Raw genomic sequence first — 11,906 nt, 5'->3', positions numbered from 1 at the left:
CAAGAAGTTCATCAAAAGCTATGCCTAGGTCACCGCGCCAATGTAGAAACTATTGAAAAAGGATGTCACATTCTGTTGGAATGATGATTGCATGAAGAGCCTGGATGTACTAAAAGAGAAATTGTCCTCCGCGCCAATCTTGATCTTCCCAAAATGGGATGTGGAGTTTCATGTCCATGTTGACGCGTCATGTATAACACTAGGAGTGGTACTAACACAGGAGGGTGGAGAGGGATTGGATCACCCTATTACGTTCATGAGAAGGGGTTTTCTATTGTGTACACCCTCCAAAAATACAACACTATTTGCTAGGGGGACACTTCAAGATGTATACAGACCATTCCGTGCTAAAATACTTGGTCAATAAGCCTGTGTTGGGGGAGCGCATATGTAGGTGGCCCTTATTGTTCCAAGAATATGATTTTGAGGTCGTTGTGAAGCTTAGATGCCTGAACGCAGGACCGGATAACTTGTCATGAATTGAGATGGGCAAGGAACCTACTAATTTGGAGGAAGGATTACTTGATGCACAACTCTTTGTTGTGCACGTAGCAGACGTGAAGATATAATCCACTTTCTGACAACGGGGATTGCACTGAAAGAATACTCCATCCAGTAGAAGGAGGAACTGTTGGTGTGCACAGCTAATTTTCCGTCATCGCGGGGCACCTATATAGGATGGGCAATGACGAGATACTGCAAAGGTATGTGCCTGAATTCGAACGAAGTCAGATCCTCGCATAAGCACATGGGGGCACTGTAGGAGGACACTATGCAGGATGAGCGACCACGCAAAATATTATCCATGCAGGGTTGTGGTGGCAAACCCTTCATCAGGATTCAAAAGCACACTGTAAGGCTTGTGATATATTCAAAGAACAGGTGAACCATCACAGAGGGACGAGATGCCTTTGAATCCACAAATGACGATGCAGCCCTTTGAAAAGTGGGCAATCAACTTTTTAGGACCTATCAAACCTCAAGAAAAGATAGGCATGAGATACATTATCACCGCGACAGAGTACCTGACTCGTTGGGCAGAAACGTAGCCAGTCAAAGATTGCACGACTACACATTTCCTGAACGAAACCGTCAACATGCTAATAGAAGATTTTCAGGTGTATCATCAGAAAAGGACACCATATCACTGACAAGCCAATGGGATAGTAGAATCATTTAACAAAATACTGGAGACTATGCCAACCAAAGTATGCAATGCATAGTGGAGTGATTGGGACCTACACGTACCTATAGTAATATTGGCTTATAGGACAACTTGCAAGAAACTGATAGGATAGACAGCTTTCTGGTTGGTTTATGGTGTGTAAGTTGTCATGCCAATGGAGTATATTGTGCCTAGTTGATCCGGATTTAAACAGGAACGCAACAAATTACAGAGATAACCATATACACAAAGATGCAGCGGAAATAATACTTCATTTCATTAATGGAAAACACTGAAATATGCTTACAACCAGAAATGGAAATAAACCAGCTAGGGCAATGGTAGCTTATCTCTGAGAAGAGATGTGGTGGCTACATGCCTCTGAACTGTTCCGAACTGTGTTAAAATGAGGCTCGAAGGCCTATTTATTGTTGAGAAACAATGGAAAACCCTTCACATCCAGAAACCTAACCTTAGAAGATGAAACGCCAAATTGTGGGCCCCGTTTGGGTAAATTGGTACATCAATTTCCCGGGGTCGTAACTTTGGCATACGATCTCTGTTTGGCGCGTATGATAGCTCGTTAGAAAGATCTATCCAAGTACTACCACTTTGGGAGGCAACATCGGTCCATGGACCGATGTTGCCCCAGATTCCCAAAAAACGTCGTTTAGGGCCTCAAAACGGCTCCGGAAGTTCAGGACCTGAAAAATTGCTAAAAATAGTAAACTGTGCTACAATTTAGGAAATTGAAAAGACTGCAAGAGACAGTTGTGGGGGTCCAAATGGGATAGGTGGGTGGCCACCAACATCCACCTGGATCATTCCTCCCCCCTTAGGAAGCAATGGTCCCCATTGCGTTGAGTTCCTCCCTGACATGAGGAAGCTTCTGCTGAGCTGGGTCTCTGGTGAGCTGTTCTGCAATCTCTGCTGTGACCAGAAATGGTGGGAAGCATGGTCGGCGATGGTCCACATTGAGCACTCGGTGCAAGCGAAGGAATGGAGGAATGTTGTGCTTCAAAGCATTATTTCCCGTAGCCTTGGTACTGGTGTAAGGACCATGTCGGAGTGGTCGGAGCTTTTGATGGGCTCTTGTAAGGTGTTCTTTCTGCAGATGTAACCAAACTTTGTTGCCCACCTGAAACTTGTGTGGTATCTCTGTGGGTGAGGAGAAGTTGTTCTTGTGTTCTGTCATGACCGTATCCCTTTGCTGCTGCTGCTGCATGGAGGAACCCTTTGCAGGGGTCATGGAGGTAGCAACGATCTTCCCCTTACTTTGGGATTGAACCAGACAGATAAATTTCCTGGTCTGTGAGATGAGCTTGCTGCCATTCTTAGCAGTGATCAAAGATGTGGCAGTAGGTGGGGCTACCTCTGGTATCCTGTATAAGGAATTACTCAAAGAAATAATGACAGCACGAGGCCTGGACTCATACACAGCATGTCACCTCCACAAGTATGGCTGGCCTAATAATACATCACAAACATCCAGAGGTGTAACATCACACAATACCTCGTCTGTGAAGGGTTTGATGCTGTATGGAAGGCGGCACTGCTGGCGAACTTTCAGATCTCGTCCTTCATGAAGCCACCCGATACTGTATGGCTGTAGGTGTGGTGTAGTCGGTAGGCCCAACCGCTTCACGACCTCTGCTGAAATAAGGTTCTTTTGGCTGCCACTGTCGATAATGAATTGCAGCGACAAACCCTTCACCCACATCTGTGAGTGGAAAAGACGCTACCCTTCCTCTGGATTTTCGGGCTCATCTTTCTGGATCTTGGCGGTGGCAACAGTGGTGCTGGGATTCGCATCAATGATCTGCTTCCCTTTGCCATTACCCTTATCGGGTTCCGGCTCAGGGTCAGAACATGCATCTGATTCAGAAGCCTTCAACTCAGCCACCAATGACTGCTTTGTCCGACACTCACTTGTGTTATGAGTGGGACTCTTGTGGAACTCACACCACTTTCCTGTGTCCTTCTTCGGCTTCATGGTGTTGTTCTTTTCTTGCAGCTTCGACGGGTTGTCTTGGGTCACCCCGCCTTGGCTTTGTCCTTTGGGCTTCGGATTTGCAGATCCAAAGTCTCGCTTCTTCTATTTGAACTTTTGCTCGAATTTGACAGCGTATCCGTATGCTGTGCCAAGTGAGGGGATGTTCAAGAACCTCATCTCTTCCTGGATGTATTTGTGTAGGCAGACACGGTATTTGAGTACTAGATGCAGCTCAGAATCTTTGATACCCAACTGTGTGCGAAGGGTATGAAAAATGTTTGTGAACTCCGGCACATCTTGGTCTCATCCCTGCCGCAGTGTGGTCCATTTGATGTATTTGTCTTCGTAGCTTCCGACAGGGTAGTACTGCTCCTTGATGGCATCCCGGAAGTCATTCCAAGTGGGTGCGCTGAAAATAGTGAGCCTGTACTTTCATCCTTCTGCTCGCAGTAGGTTTCCCACCAGTCCTTGACATGGGGGGCTGCTTTGAGAAGAGCAAAAACAATCTTTTCCCGACTTGAAAATTCGTGAACAGAAAAATACCCATCTAGCAGATTTAACCATTTATCTACGGCATCTGCATCTATTTGACCCTCGAAGAAGGGGATTTCAAAATTAACTTGTACCTTAAATGGTGTGGCGTTTCCAGAGTCGCTGTTGGAAGCCGATGTGTCGCCTCTAGGACGCCGCTGAAGGATCTGCGCAAAGCTATCCATCATCGCGTTCCTTTGCTGCTCGAGTGCTTCTTCGAGCAATATTTTGATAGGATCTCCTACCCCCTCGTCTTTCTTCTCATCCGCCATGGGAGGCCGTCGGGATTTGCGAGGCTGGTCTTGCAAAGGTTCGACTAGTTCAAGCCCTAACTCCTTATGTCCCGACCTCGTTGGGGACATGCAGAGAAAAACAGAGAAAAAGCAGACCCCTCTGATACCACTGATCCGGATTTAAACAGGAACGCAACAAATTACAGAGATAACCATATACACAAAGATGTAGTGGAAATAATACTTCATTTCATTAATGGAAAATACTGAAATATGCTTACAACCAGAAATGGAAATAAACCAGCTAGGGCGATGGTAGCTTATCTCTGAGAAGAGATGTGGTGGCTACATGCCTCTGAACTGCTCCGAACTGTGTTACAATGAGGCTCGAAGGCCTATTTATTGTTGAGAAACAATGGAAAACCCTTCACATCCCGAAACCTAACCCTAGAAGATGAAACGCCAAATTGTGGGCCCCGTTTGGGTAAATTGGTACATCAATTTCCCGGGGTCGTAACTTTGGCATACGATCTCCGTTTGGCGCGTATGATAGCTCGTTAGAAAGATCTATCCGAGTACTACCACTTTGGGAGGCAACATGGTCCATGTCCATGGACCCATGTTGCCCCAGATTCCAAAAAAAACGTCGTTTAGGGCCTCAAAACGGCTCCGGAAGTTCAGGACCTGAAAAACTGCTAAAAATAGTAAACTGTGCTACAATTTAGGAAACTGAAAAGACTGCAAGAGACAGTTGTGGGGGTCCAAATGTGATAGGTGGGTGGCCACCAACATCCACCTAGATCACTAGTCTACACATATCAGTGCTCACAGGCATGATGGACCTCGAAGCTCTGGAAGAGTGGCTCGTGCAGTTCGAAGAACTTGAAGAGGAATGATTCTTGGCTGGCTTCCATCACCAAGTACAAAAGCAGCGCGAGAATGCCTGGCATGATCGCCATATTAAGTTGCGCACCTTCAAGGTAAATGATTTAGTGTTACTATATGACAGTAAGTTTGATAAATTCTCGGGAAAGCTCAGAATGCATTGGCTGGGACCTGTTGTGGCCAGCAACAACCCCCCTTCTTATTTAGTGTTATTCCTAATAATAAATAAGTGGGGACCCTTAGTTAAAAATTTAAAAATCAAAATAGTGTTTAAATTTCCTTTTCAAATAAAATTACCATCATAAGCTTAGGAAGACTCCCTTGGAAAATCTAAAAATCTAAGTTTTATGATAAGGTAAGACGAAATCTTTCCTTAGGAATATCACATCGCAAAAAGATGATAGAAGACCACCTTACAAGCCGAATTCCAATATTGCAAGATCACGATACGTGATAAACAAATATCACATCACATACATCAAGCACAATTTACATTGAAAAACTTTAACTTTCCGATATGCGATGACGCCGATCGCAAATCGCATTTCGCTGAAAACAGGCTAACAAAGATTGTCATATATAACATTGTTGCGATCTGCGATATTGCGATATTGCGATTTCGCGATAAAGTGGAAATATGATAAGTGCGATATAAAGAGCTAATAACTTTGCGATGTTGCGATCTGCAATATTGTGAAGCAAATCGCAAAATCGCTTCATCGTAGATCTTTCGGGCTCGTTATTAGAGAAAAGTATTTTCCATAAGCTAACACCTGGTTATGCGCTTTAATGCTAATAAATGAGTTAGTTGCCAATTATTAATTAAATATGGTTTCATGCTTATCGAAAAATCATCTCACGTAAGGTGGTATTTTTTATGTATCTTTGGCATTTAAAACATTCCAATCACCCTTCCTTGTCATCCATTTTCACTTCACTTGTGAATTGCAGGAATGGAGAACAGAGGACAATACAAAGCAATATGTAGGATAAAATGGGAAAGAAAAGCAAAGCTCCAAGCTCTGAAGAAAAAGAAATGTCACTCTTGTATACAAACACAGCCTGTAATAGAGATGCAGGAATTGCTACATGGGAAGGCATGTATAATCTGCTTGAAGAGGAGAATCCAAGAGTAATGGAAGTTGCTGCTACCATGGGCTCAAATAGTTCTTCTGAGGCATCTATCATAGAGCTAACTTGCTCATTCCTACATCGGATAGTAGCAAGACCCAAAATTCTCCCATACAAAAACATGGTCAAATGGATACTGGACAACATTGATATCAGAAATAGACAGTTTAAGACTCAGGTTCAAGAGCTTGCAGAATTATTATTTCTATAAATGTTGAACTTTATATCCGCTAGAAGAAAAAAGCGCAAAGGCGAAAAATGCATCAAGGAAACCCGGACCAAAAAAAGGAGGCATTTTCCGATGCACGATTAGTGCCTAGTGCTAATCGCCCATCGCTGAGAAAAATTTCTCGAAAAGGAAAGCTGCTAATTGCCCAATCACCTGCAAGCCCCGAAAATTGCAAGAAAGCATCTGAGGTACAACAATTGCTAAAAGAAAAGGAAGACCAGATACAAGTATTGCAACAACAGTTGCAACAAGCTAATGCCAACAATGAAGCACATAAACAGCTTCTAAGGTTACAGTAGGACTTCCAACAAATGCAGATAGTATATCAGAAAATTTTGGATGAGAAAGGAAAGCAGTTACAGGATTTACAGGAGATACACAAGGACAATCCTAAACTTACAGAATTCATCATAAAGTCCATTTCCTTGTATGAACAATTACTACAGTAGCAAGAAGCATTGGGCCAAAAAATATCGCAATGGAACTATTATTGTGAAGTAATGGATAGAACCACTAATCAAGTTGTAGATTTATGAAGTGAATATGATTTAGTTGATAAACAGATTATTGAATATTTGGCTTGGCAAGAAACAGATGAGGGAAAAATAGAAGGTGCACCAAGGATCAATGAAAACCACAAAGAAATTCTCTTTAAAAAATGGGACGAGCAAATCAGGGAGGCATAGCAAGCAGCAGAAGGAGCAGCCACAACAGCGACCAGTATTATTGATTGTGTAAATGAAAATTTGCATAGGGAAAATTTGATCGCAGAGACCACCCTAGGATATTTACCTAATGCACAACAATTAAAGATAGAGTGGAAATAGAAGGCCCAAGAAAAGGCAGAAGCAATCCAAGGGTTAACCAAGTTGAACTGGGATTATTACTGGGCATACTTGGTAAAGCCACATAGCCAGTCGATGACTCTTAAGTGTATCATCAATTCGGCTGAAAAGATGGCGCCATCTCTTGTCGATTCTGTTTTCTCAGCTCAGCTAAAATCGGAAGTCGGCCAGCGGAATCTTCTCAAACAGATGCTGCATGCATGTGATTTCAAGGACCAAATACAGAAGTATTTTTAATCTTAGATTCAATTTTAGTTTTATTTTTGCTTTATTTTTCCTGAAAAGAGGACAGTCATTTAAAACCGCATCCTACATTTTTGTAATAATTTATTTTTAAATTTAGTTAGTACTATTTAAACCCTTCTCATGCATTTAGAGAAGGGTCCTGAAATTTATCAAAAACGTATCCTCAGAACATGCACTTCTGTACCCTCTGAGGAGGTTTTGATGAATGAATGGAACAAGATTTATTGATGTTTGCATTTGATATCTACTACTGATGTTTCACTTTTGTACTCTTAGTGGATGTTAGATCAAGAAGAGATAAATCGTTATCGCTTGAAGCTCATGAGTAGGAATAGTTATAAATGGTATTTCTATCTCTTAACTATTTCTGCCCTTGTGTTAGAGTGATTTTCATGATCAGTTACTTATATATTGATGTATGAATGCCTGAGTTATCATTTGGCACTTTTGTACAGTGATAACTATTTATTTATGCTTCGTATATGAGTAGCTTACTATGCGATATGTTTTTTACAACTGTTTCGTCTAACTTTTTATACGAAGTGGTTCATCCTTATTGAATTCTTTTCTCATAACAGTTGAATGATCTTTATTACCAGTTGTTATTTGAAATCATTTTAGATCGCATAAAAGAAATATTACACCCCGGGTTAGTGTAGATTTAGATATTTCTGTTTATTAGAATACAATTTCTTTATTATTAGATTAGAATTAGAGTAGAAGCATTCCATTTAGAAATTGTTAGAAAGAGAAATATCAATCCACCACACACACACACCTAAATTGGGAAACTGGTCCCATATCCCCAGTTGGACCCACTATACCAAACAGAAAAGGAGTTCCTAACCAATTTCTGGACCGGGTGGGTATCCCCCTTGTTGTAGACCCAATTTTCGGGGCTTCAACATATTTTGTGCTAGAAGGAGGGCCTGAAATATGAATGGCAATCAAATATAAATCTAAATACCATTCTGAGAGTAAATCACCCTCACCATCTTCCCCGACTTCTCCGTTGCATTTAAATCTAGAGTCTGAAGTTGCTGGAGCAACAGCTGCTGCTACAAACCCTGATATTTCAGAACAGTCTACTATTGAACCTCCTGAAGTTGAATCTTTGATTCACAAACTTCAGCGATTTTCTATATCTCCTCAAAAATCTGATAAATCTCAAGGCAGCGTGACTTCGCAATATAACCTTGCTCATCCTTTTACCAGGTTAAAGAGCGAAAAGTTTGGTGTTCAGCCAACCAAATTACCTCTACCTACTAGGAAGAGAGCAAGGAAGTCTCCTAAAGGATCTGATAGCGAGACTCTTTCATCATCGTCATCCATCTCAACCTCTTCACCGCGAAGTCAACCATCCACTCCTCCACTTCAAATCATTGTCCATCAGCCTACTGGAACTTCTGCAACTCCTTCTCAACCATCTAGAGTCATAATATCCCCAGCTTCTCAATCGCAGGGATCATCTTCTGCACTTTCCTCTATTATTACTTCAACGATGGCCCAATCTCCATGGAATAACCCAAGGGCAGTCTTAATGCATGCACCTTTGAGTCAGTTACCGGCCCATCCTGAAAATGGCTGCCTAAGTTTAATCGTGAGGCAGGCATGCTAGCGGAAGAACATATAAATAACTTTATGCTATCCATAAATCTTAATGGAGTTGTTAATGAAGATGTTGTTGTTTGACTTTTTCCTTATACTCTGCAAGGAACAGACAGATCATGGTATTTCTCATTACCATCTGGATCTATTACTAGTTGGAACATCTTCCAAGAACAATTCCTGACCAAGTTTGGTGATGACAGGTCTACAACGACATTGATCAATGACTTGTCTAACCTTAGGGCCGAGTCAAGAGAACCTATCAAGGATTTCAATTTATGTTTCAATAAAATCTTAAACAAAATACCTACTACTTCTCAGCCTAGTGAAGAAGTGCGAAGTGAATGGTACATTACTACTTTGCCATCAAACTTAGCAATCTTTGTTAATAGGGCTAACAAAACAACCTTAGTTGAAAATATGGAAGAAGCGATAGCAGTAGAGAAACGTATTATGGCCCTAGAAAAGAAAAATGCGATAGGGGAACGAAAATCTAAGAAGGTCTCTTTCAAAGAAGATCGCAAGAAAAAACAATTGAAAGATCCATTTGATTTAGAGGGATTACAAAAAGTTTTGAAGACCATGTCTAACGAGATGATAGACATTAAGAAACAAGTAGCATAAACTTCTTTTAAAAATCCATATAGGCCTTTCAAAAGAAATCCTTCAACTGATTCCAAACCCCCTAACGCTATTTCAAATGCTGAATTAGAAGAAGAAGAAGAAGAGGAAAACGCTACTGAGGAACATAATGATGAAGAAAAAGTTGTAGAGTTACAAGGTATGTGGGATTTCATCCTCCCAGATGAAGAGGATCAAGAGGCATTCCCGGTTAGTACTTGCAGCAGAAATCAACTTGATCCTCCTCAATCTACACCTAATCCAAAGAGCGCAATCTCGATGACTAAGGATAAAGTCGCAGCCAAGAAAACATCACCTAAAGCGACTCAAACTAGCACAATCCAAAAAGACACATAAACTCCATCTAAAACGCTAATTGTTTCGGATGAAATGGAGTATAACATCGTAGAAGACATGAAAAGGACTAGGGCCAATATTACTCTTTTTGAATTGAGCAAGTTAAAACATCAGCAGAAAGTACTTTTGAAAGAATTACATGCTGTACCAGTTGCACCTTTACCCACTGTTGTAATCTCTCAAGCTTCCCATGACATGGGAAGACCTCCAACTAATACGATGAATAAGATTGATCCAAATGACATCGCATTAATTGGAGGAAGATCGAAATCGCATACTCCCCCATTTCTCCTTATGAAATTTTCAATAAAAACATGCATAATTGCTTAGTCAATTCTGGAGCTTCACCGAATATTTTACCAAGATCGATTTGTGCAAAATTGAACGTTCAACCATAGAAATCTGCTATACGCATAGTTCAGCTAGATCGATCGCAAGTCAAAGTGATTGGCGAGTTAAATCAGGTTACCATAAGGTTGTCATCCACCCAAAGGTATGTCAAGTTATTGACATTTTAGTTGCTGATATTCCAGAATTTTATGGCCTAATTCTTAGTAGAGATTGGTCAGAAAAACTTCATGGATACTTTGCAATTTACTGGTCGCATATGTGGCTCCCTTACAATGGTAAACCAAACCAAATAAAAGTTGAACGTGAACGACATCAGAAATACATAGTAACAGAACTCGAGGGAGAAAATGAACCAGTAGCATATAATTCTAACATCATAGGCAACTATTCAGTAGATTCTTTCCTAGGAAATTTTAATGCTCATACTTCACCTTACTTAGAACATTCCGTTTTGTCTTAGGTAGAAAAATTTTCTCAAATAGATAGTTCTAAATGCATTAATTTTATAGATAGTCCTGTAAATAAATCTTTGTTTTGGAAATTATTTTTTGATGGTTCTAAGTCTAACGAAGGAGCAGGAGCAGGATGCGTGTTAGTAAGCCCAGAGGGAGATAAAACCATGCTAACTTGCAGGCTCGAATTTGAGTGCACCAACAATATCGAAAAATATGAAGCTCTAGTCCAAGGGTTATACAAGGCAATCAGATTAAACGTCAAATACCTGCAAGTTTTCGAAGATTCTGAAATTGTAATCAGAAAGGTACGTAATACTATACACTGTTTATCAGGTCATCTAAAGCATTACCAATCTTTAGTTCAAGATCTGACTGAACATTTTATAACCTTTAACATTTCATCAATTCCTAGACTCCAGAATGCTAGCGCAGAGCTCTTAGCCAATGTAGCTTCCAAGATCATTCCTTCAGAAGATTTTAGCCCTGACCGATTTTTAATTTAGTTAATTTTTAGACCATCTATTCCTGATAACATTACCAATTGGAGGATTTTCAATGACGATCCTGATATCATGAGTTGCCTCACATCTGAAGGATCCTACACCAATCAAATAATTGGCGAAGACCAACATGACCAACAATTGCAACAGGATAGTACTAACAATGTTATGCCTAAATCAGTAGTCAAATTAGAAGACCTTTATGATTTGAAAGATCGATTCAAAAGATCTACCAATTCAAAACTCCAAATTTCAACTTTGAATTATGAATTAGTAAATCTAGGAACTGATGCCAAACCACAGAATATCAACCTAGGCCTCGGCCTAGCCCCTGAAGAAAAATTAGCATATATTCGTCTCTTGAAACAATACAAAAGTGTCTTTGCTTGGAATTATAATGAACTCAAAACATACGACACCTCCATCATCCAACATACTATCCCAATGATCAATAATGAAAAACCGGTCCAACAAAAGTTGAGAAAGATCCATCCAAATTTATAAAATTAGATTAAAACTGAACTCAATAAGTTATTGAAAGACAAAATAATCTTTCCCGTTAGACATTCTAAATGGGTCTCCAATATGGTACCTGTTAGAAAGAAAAATGGAGATATTAGAATCAACATTGACTTTCGAAACCTTAACAAGGCCTGCCAGAAGGATAATTTTCCTTTACCTCCCATGGAACAAATACTGCAGGCAGTTGTGAGCTCAGAACTAATGTCATTCTTAGATGGATTCTCAGGATACAAC

Source organism: Pinus tabuliformis, chromosome 5_2 (genome assembly GCF_031772625.1).
Source record: "Pinus tabuliformis cultivar Carrire ecotype Pingquan chromosome 5_2, CPIR1, whole genome shotgun sequence".
Classification (NCBI taxonomy): Eukaryota; Viridiplantae; Streptophyta; class Pinopsida; order Pinales; family Pinaceae; genus Pinus; species Pinus tabuliformis.
Note: the sequence above shows the minus strand (reverse complement) of the source record.